The sequence below is a fragment of the Sminthopsis crassicaudata genome, chromosome 4 (assembly GCF_048593235.1).
Source record: "Sminthopsis crassicaudata isolate SCR6 chromosome 4, ASM4859323v1, whole genome shotgun sequence".
Classification (NCBI taxonomy): domain Eukaryota; kingdom Metazoa; phylum Chordata; class Mammalia; order Dasyuromorphia; family Dasyuridae; genus Sminthopsis; species Sminthopsis crassicaudata.
In genome coordinates, this window is record NC_133620.1 from 473752836 (window position 1) to 473770253 (window position 17418).

Sequence of the window (17418 nt, forward strand, 5' to 3'; positions counted from 1 at the left end):
CAACCATTCCGAACTGAAGGAGAGAATCAGACTCTGAATCCCATTCTCCAACATACAATTAGTGCAGTCACAGAATGTTGGAACTGCCAGGGCCCCTTTGAGGTGGAACCTATGGAGGGGCTGGCCAAGCTTGCTGGGAGAGCTCAGGGAGAAGCCGGCCCCAGCTCCAGAGCAGCTCCCTGGCCGGAACCACTTCCAGATGCCTAGACGAAATCTTGCGGGCACTTGGTTGGCGAGGGGGTCAGAGTGCCTGGAGTTTACATCTAGCTGTGTGACCCCAGGCCATTCAGTTCACCGTTTTCCTCAATTCCCTCACCTGTCAAAAGAGCTAGAAAAAAACGGCAGCTCCCTGTCTCTCCGCCAGAAGACCCCAAATGGGTCCCCAAGATCGGCCATGACTGAATAGCAACAGACTCAATTTCAAGATAGCGAGAGTTCCTGGCCCGGCGGGTGCCCAACATGTTGGACTCCAGATAACCACAGCTTAATCACTCAGGGGCAAACACCCTTTCCCTTTTGGGGATGGAAATCTCCTAGTCCCAAGACCTCCGGGAGGGAGGGGAAGAGAGGCCAAGATAACAGGGGGCAGAGACCTCTCACCCGTGTCAGGTCAGGCCCATAACCTTCTGGTGGATAAAGGGGGTGAGTGTCTTGATGAGATGAAATCTTCAAGCCCATTATGGTGCACAAAGCCAATCTCATCCAAGGAGGGGAAGACACAGCCCCTGCCTGAGTCCTGAAAGAGGTAAGGGCTTTAAAAAGGCCAGAGTAGAAGCCCCCAGGACACCACCTCTGGCACTTTTTATGTGGCTGTGCACAATTGGGTCACCTGCTCCCTGCCAGGAAAGGCAAGAAAAGGTTCTCAGAGATCCTTCCAGATGGAAAGGATACTGAGATCACAGGACCCCGGGCTCTCCCACTGACCTCATCTCCTTGGTAAGATGTGGCCCCGAGCCCCTCCAGCACTCCGTCTGACCCTGGGCCTCGGAGCAGCCTGAGACAAGGGCCTCCCAACCTTGAAGCCCCCATCACACTCTGCAAGCCACCGTTCTCTGGAGTGGAGACGGAAAGAAAAGAGGAGCGGGTAACCCAACCAGCCAAGCGACAGACCCGCAACCAAGTTTCTCTCTCCAGGAAACACCACACACCCACAAAGCAAAGAGACTGGGGCTTTTACACACAATAGCAGCTTCAGGCGCTGGGCCTCCCATAGTTATTCATCCATTCCCGGGGGCAGCTACCTCCTCCCAGAGGAGAGAGCCACAGCCCAGCAGCTCTGGGACCTCTTTCATTGGGGGAAATGATTCTTTAAAAAATGAATTTCCAGCCATAAGGGCTCAGAGAGCCCGACCTTTCTGAGGCAGGTTGTGGAATCCTGGGAACCAGTTTTGAATTCTGGCTCTCCACTCCCCAACCCGGATGAGCCTCTCTCTCTGGCTAGGTGATGGAAGTTCCCTTCCAGATCCAAGCACCTACTGTGTGCCCCGCACTGTGCCAAGCAGGTTAGTGACTGACTGGGAAATACAGTGACAAAGAATGAACCCCCCCCCCCCAATCCTCAAGAAGTGGGTGACAATCCTCCAGGCCTTTTAAAGGGTCAGTCACTGGTTTTAAACAGGGGTTCTCTGAGGCTGGAGCCACAATCACCCGTGGGAGCTGGCACATGCCAGCCACCAGCCTTGACTCCCAAAAACCAGAAATGGCAAGAGGAAGTGTGCCCTTTTGTACAGCTTCTCACACATGTCCCCTGCCCCTTTGTATAACTCTCACACACACACACACTCTACCCCTTTGTAGAGCACACACCCACACACACCCCTGCTCTGTTGTAAAGCTCACACATACTGCCCCTTTGCACAGCTTACACACAGCCCCTGTCTGCTTGTACAACTTACACACACAATCCTGTCCCCTGGCCCTCTGTCCAGCTTTCACCCTCACACCCGCCCCCTGCCCCTTTGTGTAGCTCTCTCTCTCACACACACACCAGCAGAAGGCCCTAGGACTTAGGAACCTCAGGCCCCCTGGGGGAGGGGCAGCTTCCCCGCTCTGGGCCCCGGCCCCCACAGGCCTCGTCGATCCCCATTGTTCATTCCGTAAACAAGTCAGCCATAAAGCAGGCCGAGGAAGCCGGCCTTTATCAGTCGGGGAGCCGGCCTCCGGCCCGGGACTCATTGTTCTCACATTCCTCCCATTGGGAGTCCTGGGGCCGCCACTCAAGGGCACTTTCTCCGTTTCCATGGGGCCGGCCTCCCTGCCCTACCGCCACTTATCCCTGGTTCTCCCCTGGCAGGAGGGCGCTGCTGCCAGAGACACAGCATCCGCTCCGCCCTCTGGGGCACCCTCGTTTTCTGCAAAAGATGGACCTTTCGGCCTGCCTGTGGCCCTGCCCCAGCCCCGGGGCCCTCTGGGAGGCGGCAGCGGGCACCGGTGCGTGAGCGTCCCCCGCCACCTCGGGGCCACAGGGTGGCGGTTAAGCAGTAGCTTCTCGGCTCATGTCCGTGCAGATGCTTTCCCAACCATCCATTAATTTTGACGGGAGCTTAGGGAAAGCCTGGGCAGGCCGGGCCTTCACCAGGAGGGGCCCAAAGGGCCAGGTGAGTGGCGACCAGGTGTGTGGGTGTGTGGGGGGGTCCTCTCTCTGGCAGATTCAGGGACTGATGAACTGCCCCCCTCCCCACTAAGAACTGGACTCAGATCCGTCAGCTTCTGGCTCCTGCTACTTCTGTGACCCCCAGTTAGTCCATGTGGCAGCCATTGTCTGGCCTCGGAGGGGTGGGCGTCGGGGGGCCTGGCCCGGCCACTAGCGGGAGCTTCCCGGTTGTCAGGATTCGCCTCTCGGCAAAGCTGGGGCTTTCTTCTGCCTGTGAAACACTTGTGGAGGGAGGGACGGGACGGCCGCCGCGGGGGGGGGGGGCACTAGGCCCCCAGCCCCCCCCCCATTCTCCTCAGATCACAGGCTTAGAACGAAAGCCTGGGGAACAGCCCCTCTCCGAGAGCCGGGGTTCGCTCCTCAGGCGGGGCGCGCCGGGATGGAGATGCGAACCGGAGAAAAGGGAAGGAGATTCTCAGCGGACAAACCCGGGCAACCCCCCTCTCCCCCGCTCTGGCAACGACCGGAGGCCGCCGCGGGGAGGCCAAACAGAGGCGACAGTGCGGGCGGAGGGCGCCCCGCGGGCCGGGAGGGCGGCGGAGCCTTAACTTTGCGGGATGGCCGCTCCCCCGCGCTCCGCCCGCGCTCCCACCGCCGCCGGCCGCCTGAGGTGCTCCGCCTCCCACCCACGGGGCCCGCGGGCACGAGTGCGAGCGCGGCCGGGAAAGTTCCCAGAGACCCCCAGCCCGAGGCTTTCCAACAATGCAGACGCGCCGCGGGGCGGCGAGGCCGGGTGGGCGGTCCCGCTCCCAGGGCCCGGGAGCTCCGTCACCCGCCGAGACGAGCCGGGCAGCCGGGCGCCGGGAGGCCAGGGCACGGACCAGGAGCTTCCCAGCGTGCCGGTGTGCGTGGGGGCCCTGACCCTCCCCCAGGCCCGGCCGGAGCGCGTGAGGGGATGTTTGCGCCGAGGGCTGGGGGCGGTCGCCGCCCGTCTCGTCCCGGCCCCTCCACCCGGTGTCTGGGACCCTGCCCCAGGCGGGCCCCGCTCCTCGTGCCCAGCGCCAGCCCGAGGCCGGGCCCCGCCGGACGCCTCGGGCTCGCGGGGGGAGGGGGCTCACCGGCCCGGGGCGGCTGCAGAAAGAAGGGCCGGTGAGCCCCCTCCCCCCCGCGAGCCCGGACATACACGGCGCCCACCCGAGGGCAGAGAGCGCCTTCCCCGAGCCGCCCGCGGCGTCTACACGGGCAAGAAAGTCGGGGCGCGAAGGATCCGAGCCGGGCGCGGAAAAGGCGTCCCCACGGGGGAAGGCGCGCGGGGGAAACGGGGAGGGAGCACGGGGAGCCGCGGGAGGGAGCGGAGGAAAGCGCGGAATGAAGAGCGGGGGCCGGGGGGGGGCCGGAGCCGGGCGAGATGCCCGAAACGTCCGGGGCGCGGGGTCCGGGAGCCTGCGGGCTTCGGCAGGAAGGACCCCGGGAGAGGAGAGCGGCCGGAGACCCGCGGGAGCCCGGGGAGCGTGCGGGGTTCCGGGGGCGCGGGGACGGAGCCTACCTCGTTCCCATGGTGTCTGCTCCGGGCCGCCGCGGGGGCTCTTCCTCCGGCCAGGGAGCGCCGCCCGGTCCCCGAGAACGCCACGGCGGCGGCGGCGGGCTCTCTCCGGGGCGGCTCCGGCCGCGGCCGCCGGCGAGGAGGGCGGGAGGCAGCGGCGGGTCCCGCTCCGGAGCTCGGCGGGCGGGAGGCAGCGGCGGGTCCCGCTCCGGAGCTCGGCGGGCAGGGAGGCAGCGGCGGGTCCCGCTCCGGAGCTCGGCGGGCGGGAGGCAGCGGCGGGTCCCGCTCCGGAGCTCGGCGGGCAGGGAGGCAGCGGCGGGTCCCGCTCCGGAGCTCGGCGGGCGGGAGGCAGCGGCGGGTCCCGCTCCGGAGCTCGGCGGGCGGGAGGCAGCGGCGGGTCCCGCTCCGGAGCTCGGCGGGCAGGGAGGCAGCGGCGGGTCCCGCTGCGGAGCTCGGCGGGCAGGGAGGCCGGGCGCTCCCCGGTGCGCGCGCCTGTCTGAGTCCCCCTCGGCTCCGCCGCCCGGCTGGACCAGGCTGGGCTGGGCTGGGGAGGAGCGGGGCGGGCGCGCGGGCGGAGAATGGAGCCCAGATGGGGCTGGGGGCGGGGCGGCGGGATTCGAATCCGCCCACGTCACGAGGCCCCGCCCCCTCCCCTGGGCCGGGGACCCGCCTACTCCAGGCCTTTGCCTTCGGCCGGCGAGCGGAGCCGACTCCCGGCGCTAACAGAAACCACGTTTCCCTCCCCGGGGGGCGATCGGAAACATTCTTTCTCCTCCGACGGTGGAGGACCCGGCGCCCGGCCCCTCGCGGGGAGAGGGGGGGCCAAGCAGCCTTCGAAGGCCCCTGGCAGTGGCCGGAGGCGGCCGGGCGGGGGAGGCTCTCGGGAGCGGGCGGCCTCGGGAGGCGGGGCCTATTCCCGGCCTTCCCCCTCCTGGAGGCAAAATGATCCGCTTTCTAGAAAAGAGCCTCGGCTTTGGAGGCGGCGGGGAGGGGGGGGGACTCGGGTTCCCAGCCCGGCTGTGCCCCGGCTTCCGGGGAGATCTTGGGGTAAGCTTCAGTTCCCACGGGCTCGGGTTCTTAATCTCTAAAGTGAGGGGAGACTCGGTGAGACCCAAACCTCTTCTGGGTCTCAAGTCTAAATACTGGCTCCGGAGCCAAACCCGAGCGCCCCGAGCGCCGGACTCCGATCGCCCGCTGCAGCGGGCCGGACCGCCTCTTTCTGGACTCGCGCTTACACCTGTCCGACCGGGAGGGTACATTTCATGACCGGGGGGGGGGGGCCTGACGGGAGTAGGAGGTCAGGAACCACAAATTTTGGTTGTTTCCTTGTTATTTCTCCAGCCCCTCCCCCCTCCCTTCAGTCCGAGGTCCGGAAGGGAAAACAAGCCCTGAAAATCCGAGCCCACTCCCCGCTCCCCCTGCTCAGTCGTGGAACCGGCGAGAGCGGGGGGGGGGGGGCTCTGCTTTCTCACCTTCCCACTGAGAGCTGAGGCTGCAGAGACACAAACAGTCAGTGGCTAGAATCCAGCCCCCCTTCCCATTTCCTGCCTCAGTTTCTCTTTCCTATCCGCAGCACCCCAAATCCAATAGAAAGCCCGAGCCACAGGACACCAGGGAGGGGAGTCGCTGAGCTGGGATCCAGAGGCGTCTCCACTCAGAAAACGCTTTAAAAATTCTCTTCAGAGCACGATAGTTATCTACAAAGTAGACCCCGCGGAGAAAACCCCAACGAAAAGGGGAGCCCCGGCCTCTCCCGGGGAGCAGGACCGACTTCCAGGGCACGGGCCGCTCGCTACGAAACAACGCCCACTTAGCGCTCCTCTCAGAAACCGAGTCCCTGCCCAGCCGGATCCCCGCTTCGGGAGGAGTCGGGGAAAATGTAAACAAAGAGCTCCCTGGGAAGGGAGACATCAAAAGGAGCTGGGAGGAGCCAGGTGGGAGCTCTCCCCGGCCATCCCGGCCCAGTCACCGGGAATTTACGGTGGGCCTCGGGGCGAGTTTCTAATACCATCCGCCCGCTTCTCCCCCCGATCTTCCGGGCCTTTGGAGCCCCCGAGGCCCACCTGGCTTTTTAAAATTGATTGCTGGGCTTTTTCATTGGGAAATAATAGCAGGAAAACCACAATGGAGCTGGGGCGAGAGCTTGGTGGTGGCCTTCATTTTCTCCCCAGGCCTAAGGCCGCGGGGTTTCATTCCCTGAACAAACCTGCGCAGAAAATCTGCTTCTCTGTCCTCCTGGACCTTCTCCCCTAATGAGGGAGGGTGAGGCGGCTGGGCAAATCCCAAACAGAACGGGAAACGCTGCAGGGCTGTGTCTCAGAGACACGCGCTTTCTATCCCTCCGCGCCACGTCTCAAGCACGTCTTACTTTGGGTCCGCTGGACAGGCAACCAATAATTGGTGCCTACTGTGTGCTTGGCAGGACCCAAAGAAAGGCAGAAATAGCCGCCCCCCCCCCCAGAAGGCCACAGCTACACAAACAGTGTGTACAAGATCCACCTGCGCTAAATGCACGTTTTCTGAACTGGAACCCCCAGGATTTAGCCTCTGAATGGAGGTAGGAATTAAGGCAAGTTTTCCCTCATTTATTTATTCATTGATTCCAGAAAGGTGCAGACCGGTCCCCTGGGGCTTCTGGAGGGAAAAGCGCTCCCTGACTGGGGGGAGGAGGTCCTGAAGGGCCAGGCCTGGTGACTATTAAGTGTTTATTAGGTGCCTGGCATGGAGCTTGGCACTGAGGGTACAGGTGGGGGTGAAGCAGCTTTTGTCCTCAAAGGGCACTCGGGCTACTGGGAACGCGCGCCCGGTGCCAAGATGAATAAATAAATAGAAGTGGTTCTCCCTGTAGTCTGCAAACTTCCTGGAAGCCAGGCCGCTTTCTTAGGTCTCTGTGTGCTCAGCACCCAGCCCAGGGCGGCCTTCATAAATGCCCGCTGAAGAATTAAAGAATATGGTGCCTGAGGAGCACCCATTAGTGGGTCAGCAAAAGCCAAATGGAGTCAAGGGCCTGCAGCTGAGGTTCAAAGGCAGCCCGGGAGCCCCATAAGCAGAACCACAGCCGGGAGCCCCCTAAGCAGAACCACAGCCGGGAGCCCCATAAGCAGAACCACAGCCGGGAGCCCCATAAGCAGAACCACAGCCGGGAGCCCCATAAGCAGAACCACAGCCGGGAGCCCCATAAGCAGAACCACAGCTGGGAGCCTGTTCCAGGTGGTTCCAAGCCCAGAGACCACGAGCCAGTCCGAAGAACAGCCCATTGGCCAGGCCACAGAGGGTGCTGAGGGAATATGTATGATCACTAGGGGAAGAAGGATGGTTAGGTAGGTCATAGGATCATGGGCTTTAGAAGTGAGCTCAGGCCATCTAAGCCAATCTCTCTCTTACAGATGAGAATCTCAGCCCAAGGGAGGTGAATTTGTCCCAGATCTCACGGGATTACAACACGCAGTTACAAACGTCCCCCAGAAGCAAGATTCCAACGCCCAGTGTCTGCCGGTCAACTCCGGGGTGCTTCCCATTCCAACAAGCTACCCACCAGAGGCCAGCTCATGGAGGCCATTAACAGTAATAGGGAGCCACAGACACTTCCAGAGCAGGAGTACGGCCCAGTCAGATCCATGCTTTAGGAATAGTCTGGCAGCCACCTAAAGGCTAGACCAGTTTTAGCGGGGGTGGAGGGGGAAGGAGGAGGGGAAGGAGGGTTGCTATCAATAAACAGATGTATAGGTCAGGAAAATGTTGTCAGTTGCTAAGTTTCCATAGCAGAGGCAAGTGTACATCAGGAAGGCTCTTGGGGATAAGCCCTGAAGGCAGCCCTTTCAATGAGCCACTGAAATTTCCCAGGATGTTAAGCAGGCGGCAGTCTTAGAAATGATCTGGCCTCCAATCCTACCCCCACCGATCTCCCACTCTGGATTGGGCTTCCTCTCCCACCCTTTAGCTCTTAGAATCCAAATTCAAGGCTTATCTCAGCAGTTCCCCTCCAGAGGCTTTGCCCTATTGCCCAAGTTGTAGTGGTCCTTTCCTCTCGGCTTACTTTGCATTCATTTGGAGTCTAATTTGTGTTTGGAGTTCCTGTTATTTTCCCCAAGTAGAATGGAGCAATCTGAGGGCAGGATTGTTCTGCTTGTAAAAGAATGTGGAGGAGGGAATCAAGTGGAGATCTTCCTTTTGGATTATTTTGGGTAGTGTGAGGGGGATGGGATCAGGATTGGAAATGTAAGTACAATGCAGAGCACATGACTTGGCTGGGAGTGGCCTTCCACTCTTTTTCTTTGTTTTTAGGTAACAAAAATATCAATTATATAAAAGAGAGAGGCCATGACATGCTATTTTGGGGAGTGGGGAGGGGTTACATAGAATGGGAGTATAAGCTTTTCTTTCCTTAAATATACTGGCAGAAATGTTATTCAGAACAGACAGCTCCATCCAGCATGGAGAGTGGTTTGCCCTCCAGAAATATAGATTCATCCAGAATAAAAGTAATCCAGAACAGACACTGCTTAGTCCTGCTCTTTTTAATTGTATGCCATAGCTAAGATGATAGGAAAAAATAATGATGAATGTTGGAGGGGATGTGGGAAAACTGGGACACTGATGCATTGTTGGTGGAGTTGTGAAAAAATCCAACCATTCTGGAGAGCAATCTGGAACTATGTCCAAAAAGTGATCAAACTGTGCATACCCTTTGACCCAGCCTTGCAGCTTATATCCCAAAGAGATCTTAAAGGAGGGAAAGGGACCCACGCGTGCAAAAATGTTTGTGGCAGCCCGTTTCATAGTGTCTTAGAGACTGGAAACTGAATAGATACCCATCAATTAGAGAATGGTTGGGTAAATTATGGTATATGAATGTTATGGAATATTATTGTTCCATAAGAAATGACCAACAGAGAGGCCTGGAGAGACTTACATCAACTGATACTGAGTGAAATGAGCAGGACCAGGAGATCATTATACACAGCAACAACAAAACTATATGATGATCAATTCTTAGGGATGTGGCTCTCTTCAACAAAGAGCTGATTCAGGCCAACTCCAATGATTTTGTGATGAAAAGAGCCATCTGCACTCAGAGAGAGGACTGTGGGACTGAGTGTGGACCACAACACAACATTTTAGCTCTTTTTTGTTGTTTGCTTGCATTTTATTTTCTTTCTCATTTTTTCCTGTTTGATTTTTCTTGTGCAGCAAGATAATTGTATAAGTACATATGCCTATATTGGATTTACATATATTTTTGCCATGTTTTATCCTGCATTGCTTGCCATTTAGGGGAGAGGGAAGGGGGAAAAGAGGGGGAAATTGGAACTCGAGGTTTTGCAGGGTCAGTGTTGAAAAATTATCTTTGCATATGGTTTGAAAATAAAAAACCTCAATTACAAATAATAATTAAATGCCATAGTAGGGAATCCCCTTTTAAAGAATGTTACTTTGGGTTGGCTGACAAAACACGGCCACTCTGTAAGGAGACAAATAATAGATTATTAGAATGAAACAGTCTTCTGTGCCCTGCTTAAAAATTAATGAGACTGACAAACTTACTGTCATTTTGTAGGTTTTTCTAATATTTACAATTGGATGCTGCCTTAATCTTCCTTCTTTGGCTCTGAAAATAGTTGGGACTCAGTGGTTGCTTTTCCCTAGTTCTGAAAGGATGGAGGCCAACTTTTTACATTGAAGTCTTATCTATGGAAGTTGATAAAGGAGTTGAATAAAGCGTGACTTTCCTTAATCAATTCAAAGGGTAACCTTCTACCTACCCACCCCTCTTCTAAAATGCTAATAACCAGATCGGAGCCCTGCTGACTGCAAAGTGAGTCTTTTTCTTCTTTGAATCATCCTCCTTGATGATTATTAAAAAATTATAAATGGGGGGCAGCTAGATGGCGCAGTGGATAGAGCACCAGCCTTGAATTTAGGAGGACCCAAGTTCAAATCTGACTCAGACACTTAACACTTCCTAGCTGGGTGACCCTGGGCAAGTCACTTAACCCCAGCCTCAAAAAAAATAAATAAATAAATAAAATAAAAAAATAAAAAATTATAAATGAAAGAAAAGATAGAAAAATGCTGTTTTGGGGAAGCAGAGTTTATTCATTCACCTACTTGCCTCTCCCCTTTACTCCCCAATGTAGAACTCTCCTTAAAAATGGCAATCAGTGCTGGCTGTACAGAAACATGGTGACCAGGTTTTTCCTTTAGTGATTAAGGTCTGCCCCTCCTCACCCTCACACTGTCCAAACAAGTGCCCTCCTGCTTTTCCTTTATTTCCTGTCCAACACCCCTCCCCCATCCTCTTTCTCCCTCTCCCCAAAGGAGAGAGTGCTAAAGGTCAGAGTTGTAGGGGGATGAGCCCCTGAGCCCTTCTCCACCCAGAAAAGTTCTGCTTATGATGAAAACAGTCAATAGGACCTGGAGAGGACTCCCTTTGAAGTCTGCAGGATGTATGGGAGGAACAGAGACACAAATAGTGACCTCACTTGCCAAGTTTCCTTTTTTGGAGTTTGATAACTTTCAACATTATGTCCCCAAACTCCACTTGATAAAGGCAATGAACCGAAGGGCTGAATCTGGATTGAAAGGGTGCAAACACTTCTGATTTGCTTCTGCTTAATGCCAGAGACTTCCATTTCTGTATTTATCTCTGGCTCAGAAAGTCCAGGGAACCAGTGGGACTCAGTATCACAGCAAGTCTTGGACACCCCCTGGCCTGAGAGAGGCTGAAAGTCGCCTCAGAATTCCACCTGGAATGGCAAAGCATTCTGGGAAGGAAGGGCATGTGCCCAGCCTAATGGTATTGGATGTAGGAATATCCCTAACCTGGCTCATCTCTACCCTCAGCCATTTTCCTACTCAAAAATCATAAAATCTTAGCTTTAGAATTGGAAGGAATGTTAGAAGGAATTTGAATCTTAACCCCTCACTTTATTAATGAGGAAATGAAATCCCAGAGAGGAGGTGTCATATAACTGTAGGAGTAGTAGTAATAGTGGTAGTGGTGGTGGTGATGGTGGTAGTAATAGTAATAGTAGTAGTGATAGTAATAATAGTAATAGTGGTGCTGGTGGTGATGTTTACTATGTGCCAGGCATAGTGCTAAGTGCTTTACAAGTATTATCTTATTGGATAGTAAATGTCTAAGTCAGGATTTGAACTCAGGGCTTCCAGACACCATGCCCTATATTCTATCTACCTTGTGTGTGTGTGTGTGTGTGTGTGTGTGTGTGTGTGTGTGTGTGTGTAATGATGCCTCATTCTAAGATGAGCAGTAGTGGTGTTAGTAGTAATAGTAGATGGTTCTGAATAAATCTACTTTTTGGGGGGGCAAACCAGTCTCCATGCTGGATGGAGCTAAGAAAAAAACAGACATCTTTTATTTTAATTACCCTTTTAAAAATATTCACACACACACACACACACACACACACACACACACACAACTATTGTTACTCAGTAGTGTCTGTTCTGTGATCCTGTAGATTGTAGCCTGCCATTATTATCCATGGATCTTCTTGGCAAGGACTCTGGACTTGGTTTGCTGTTTCCTTCTTCAGTGGATTAAATCAAACAGATGATGTTACTTGAACAGGGTCCCACAGACAGTATGTGCCTGAGGTCAGGTTTCAGTTCCGATTTTCTTGAGTCCAGGTCCAGTACCCTAACCTTGAACCCCTGGCTACCTCACATCCATACAAGCACATACAAGTACACGGATGCATAAAGATGTGTTCTGTGCATTATTTTACATATACATCTGAGTTTATATGTGTATTACATGTGTCTATGTAGTACAATCTGTGTGTATTTGTGTGTGAATGGGAAGAGAGACAGAGGGAATTACACAAAGGTAGAGAGACAGCAGAGACAGACACAGAGAGAAATACAGAGACAGAGAGACTGAGACAGAAGCAGAAAAGAAGATACAGACACAAAGACAGATATACAAAGAGACTGCAGAGATAGAAACTGAGATAAAAAGAGAGAGAGACAGAGAGAGACACAAAGAGAAATACAGAGACTGAGATCATGACAGAGACACACAGAGATAGAGAGAGACAGAAATAGAGAGAAATACAGGCTCCGTCTGGCTCAGAGGGTTGGGGCTCAAAACCTTGGGACGACACTCAGCTCTCCAGCCCTCAGTTTCCCTCTCTGTAAAATGGAAGGGCTAGGATAACTGCCCTCTCAGTTCCTTTCTCACTCTAAAGTGGAAATGCTACAATCTCTGCAGATCTCAGTTTCTCATTCTGTGAAGTGATAGTTAGACCAGATGCTCCCTGAAGGTCACTTCTGGCTCCAAGCCTGCCCTCTCAGTGGTCTCATCATCTCTCCTGTGTAGGTGTGACCCTAAGGGATGTGATAAAAAGTTAAAGAGACTTTCTTGGGTCCCTTTGGAGATCATGTCATTTCCCCTTCTCTCCCTTGCATCATACACTCTGTACCTCATTTCTTCTTGGTGCTTTTCCCAATCATCATTTCCAATGGGCTCGGAGGCATTTCTCCCTGGACTGCAGCCATGACCTCAAATTCCATTTCTAAAGCTGAGCTCATCATCTTCTTTTCTTCCTCCTTTTTTGCAAAAATAAAAACCAGCTTCTCACTTCCCTCCTTCCCCACATTCAGCTCTGCCCCTAACTCCTCAGAAAGACAATGTGGCGAAGTGGATAGGACACAGGATGTAACATCAGGAAGTCATGGGTGCAAACCCTACCTTAGATTCTTACTAGCTATTTGACCCTGGACAAATCACTTTACCTCTCTGCCACAGTTTCCTCAGCTGTAAAAATGAGGGGGTTGAAATCAATGACCTCAAAAGTCCCTTGCACTTCTAAATCTCCATATTCCCCATCCAGTTCTTCTGATTTTCCTAATTCCAAATGTTTGAGTCATCCCCCTTTTCCTCCCTATTGACTCACCCCTAGAATCTCCCATTCTTAGCCTCAAGAGCCTAAGAGGAACCTCTAGCTCTTCTGTCATCTGTCTCTCCTTTAGCCTGAGTTCTCCCAATCATTTCCCTCTCCTCAAGCCCAGCTCTGATCTGGGTACTCCAACTGTTGTGCTTCTCTGTTGCCTAAAGCTTCAACTACAAAACCCTTCCAAGACCCCCTCTCATTTCCCCAGGGATGGTCTTCTAAATATGTCTCCTGAGGGGTTCTGAGCAGAATGTAGAATAGGAATGATGTGGGAGGGGGTAAGGAGAAGGATAAAACCCAGAATATTGGCAACTGTCCTGAATTTTATTTCATTGATCCAGAATTCCTTCTAATATGTACTGCTTCTAAAATAATTTATTCATTTAGTTTAGACATTCATTTAAAAATTTTTGAGTTTTGAATTCTCTTCCTTCCCATCCATTGAGAAGGCAAGCAATATTATACATGTGAAGTCATACAAAAGCAATTTCAATATTAGCGACTTACATGTATTTCTTAAATGATTATCACATGCAAAGCACAAAGCCAAGTAGGGACAGCACAACAGAAGAAAACTAAGGTTCCTCAATTGTACATGAGCAGGTTGATGTCCAGAGGGGGAAGTGGCTTTCCCCAAAGTCACACAGGTAATCCATCAATCAATAACCATTTATTTGATACCTAGTCACGGGAAGAGAGGATTTGAACCCAGCTTCTCCAAATCCTGCATGCTTCCCACTAACAGAAAATCATTTGAATAACCCAATTAGTCCTAGCTCTGTCTGTTTCTTGGCTAATGTTTTTAAGTCTTTCCATTGGGGACTAAATCAACTGTTTCTTCCTTGTCACTCTTGTCATTAAAACAGAGCAGACCCATAATAAATACTATGGACTATCCCTGCTTCTAAGTGATTTTGTTTAGCTGATGATGACAGAGTGACAAGGTGATGTGTGGCGGGTGGTGGAGGGACATGCTTCTCGATAGCTTCCAGAAGGAGGGAAGAGGGGCAGGAGGCAATCCCAGTCCAGAGCAGCTGCTCATCAGCCAAGGACAGCTCTCAATCCAGGCAGCAGCCTCCTTGGCGTGTTGCCATCCTGAGCTGGACATCATCCCTGGGAAGGGAAAAAGCAAGGTCAAGGAGGCGCCCACAGAGCCACATCTCTTAATGATTGGTAGGATAGCTTCCAGAGGGGACCCCAGGATCATCAGGGGGCAGAGCAGAGTGTTGGGAGCTGAAGATATCGGGTCCCAAGTTTGATTCCGCCTTTCATTACCTATTCACCTTCCTGACAAGCATGGCCCTCTCTGGGCCTTCTCAAAGGGAAGGAATTGAACTACATGACCTCAAAGGCCCATGGCAGCCTGAAATCTATCATTTTATGAGGTTTGTTTCTTCACTTTCTAAAAGCTGTTCTGAGAAAGGGACAAACTTCCTCCTGGGATTTTCTTTGAATTTCCTTATGTGTCACATTCAGCCAAACCAAAGGATAATCTGATTTGTATATAATTTGCATACAGTTTCCTGTTATCAATGCAGACCAATGCAGGCTATATAGTCCATTCTCAAGCAACTTTCAGTCCAGGATTGAGTGTCACTCTGAAACTTCCTTTTTCTTGATTTTTCCTTATGCTGTCAATATCTATCATTCATCCATTATATTCACACGGTTCTTATCTCATGTGAGGAAGTTGTACTAGGAACTTCAGATAATCAATGAGACTGAGCACAGGAAGCAGGTTGTAAACACTACATCTCAGTTACTATTATCTGAAAAACAAGATGCCCATTTTACAGAAGAGAATCTGGTGGTTAAAAGATGAGATCTAAGATCTGAGAGTCTTAGGAACTGTGCTTATAGCCTATGGCAGAAACTCATGACTGGTAATCTTGGGAAATCCCCTGGGCTTCGGCTTCATATCACATAAAATAAAGGGGGTGAATTCAAGTCACTTGACCAGATGAATCACATTTAGGGGTCCCGGGAGAACTGGCAGCAATGGCTGTCACCATCAGTGTCTTTGAAAGCTCATGGATAAATAGCAGAAGTCAGACTGGATGATGACAAAGATAGTCCTGGATATTCCAAAAAGGGAAAGAACAGAATCTAGGAATTATAAATTAAGGGAGCTTGACTTCAATTTCTGGGAAAATTCTAGAGTGACTTATTCATAGGGATAGCTGGCTAGCATCAAGAAAGGAGACAGTGATCAGAAGGAGCCAGCCTGGCTTAATCTGGAATAAGCCACGCCAGGCTCACTTCATCACCTCTGTTGATAATATTACTGCACCAGCAGGAGAGTGTTATGGAGAGAACTGACCCGGCTTTTGGCAAAGCCTTGGACCTAGTGCTCCATCACTCTTCTGCAGGAGAATATGGGGAGCTATGGTATTATTAGCTATTAGGTTAGATATTAAACAACGATCCCAAATGCTAAGGATTGAGCCTAATGGAGGACTTCTCCCCATCATTGTGTTCTAGTAGGACCAGGCCCTCAGCCATTTTCCCTTAATGATGGGGAGAAGTCCTTTTGGTGGATCAGAAGCGGGGTTATCTCCTCCAAGTAGACCACCTTCTGTTCTTCGGTCTTATCAATATGATTTTTTAAAATTATTCAGTGTTATAGAAATGCTTATTTTATTCCATAAATTAAAAATTAAATAAATAAAAATGTAAACATATCTATGTATATATACACAGCATTGGTTATTTTTTCCTATGTAGAACTTTGTTCTGAAATGTTAATAATAAGTTCAGTTTTATAGAAGGGAAAAATCACCATCTCTGAGTTATTGAGGCCTAAAGAAGGAATCTGGAGAGATTTCTAGGTCCCTGATTAATGTAGTCTTCTAGAACCAGAGCTAGAATCATTCAAATAGAACCCAGAACAACTTTTTCCTGCATGTCAAAGAAAGGAGTCACTGGGTAGAGAAAGATGGAACATCATTGCATTTCCATCAGAAAGGTAATTTCTAAGTAAACATTCTCTGGGCCACTGGAGCTATCAGGGAATCACCTCCAGCTACCCATGTACCCGTGGTACCATAGCTTTGATACTCAGCCTCCTGGAGGAGTCAAGAATTTTTTACCTTTCTGGGTTAAGGATGGGCCTCCTTGGCAGACTCGGGAAAGGAGGGGAGCCCCCCCCTCTGAGTCATGGGTTTCAATGTACAAAAACAAAGGCAATGGACAACATAGGAAATTAATTATCTGGAACTCCAGTAACCAAAATATTAAACAAACATCAAAATTAAGTCTGTGACCCAGATTAAGAATGTTTACATCTCTCCTCCAGTTTCCTGCATGTTCAGAATTGAGGGTCTAGTCTTCAGGTGTATGTCCCAACCCCCCCCTTTCCTCTCTCTGACTTTTGGAGATCTAGATCTCAGCTTCAGTGATCTAGGCTTACCAGCCCTTCCTAATTCTGAAGCAGCCAGGCAATGCAAATGGTAGAGTATGAAACTGGCATTTAGGAAGGCCTGAGTTTCAATTCTGCCTCAGAGACTTGGAAGCTTTGGAACTTTTAACACCTCTCAGCCTCAGTTTTTTCATGTATCAAATGGGGATAATATCCCATAACTGTTGTGAGCAGCAAACAGGATAACATGTTTTCTGGACCTTACAGTGCTCTTTAAATGACAGAAATTATTATTATTCTCTCAAGTTAGCTCCTTTCCCCTCCCCCCAACTCTAACCCAAATTTTATATTTATTTATCTACATAATGTTGTTTTCCTCCAGCAGAATGTAAGGACCCTAAAGGTAAAAATGGTTTTATTTTTGTCTATGTATAATGATAAACTAGTATAAACAATCATTAGATTATTGCAGAACTTTACTTAAACCATCTCATTTGAGCTCCTGGCCTAGTACAGTGGTTGGCACATAGGGGCACTTAATGCTAATCTAATTGGATTGGATTGGATTGAATTGATGCAAGTTCATTATTCAGCAGCAATGAAAGACTCATCTTTGACTGGAATTTAGCTCATCTTGTAAAAATAGATAATTACGATTATATAAAATTAAAAAGTTTTTGCACAAACAAAGCCAATGCAACCAAAATTAGAGGGAAAGCAGAAAACTGGGGAATTTTTTGCAACAATTTCTCGGATAAAGATCTCATTTCTTAAATATGTAGAGAACTAAGTCAAATTTGCAAAAGTGCAAGTCATTTCTCAATTGATGAATGATCACAAAATATGAACAGGTTGTTTTCGTGTAGAGAAATCAAAGCTATTTATAGTCATATATTTAAAAAGAGATCTAAATCACTGTTGATTAAAGGAATGCAAATTAAAACAATTCTGAGATACCACTTCACAACTATCAGATTGGCTAATATAACCAAAAAAAAAAAAAAAAGAA

At 51.1% G+C, this 17418-nt stretch overlaps 1 protein-coding gene and 1 long non-coding RNA gene across 3 annotated transcripts in view; one reads left to right on the forward strand and one right to left on the reverse strand.

The window, feature by feature from the left end:
- The window catches only part of SH3BP4 (SH3 domain binding protein 4), a 97004-nt gene extending 92325 nt beyond the window's left edge, over positions 1-4679 (reverse strand). The window contains exon 1 of the mRNA XM_074264421.1: positions 4140-4679. The gene's annotated coding sequence lies outside the window, so the exon portion shown is untranslated. The remainder of the gene's footprint in view (positions 1-4139) is intronic.
- On the forward strand, positions 2374-8634 carry LOC141540408 (uncharacterized). 2 transcript variants are annotated; one of them, XR_012481541.1, is made up of 4 exons: positions 2374-2597; positions 5710-6070; positions 6559-6705; positions 7523-8634. It is a non-coding gene; the product is annotated as an uncharacterized LOC141540408 (long non-coding RNA). The 2 variants fall into 2 exon arrangements; XR_012481540.1 differs by lacking the exon at positions 2374-2597 and having other exon boundaries at positions 5501-6070.
- Positions 8635-17418: the final 8784 nt, after the last annotated feature.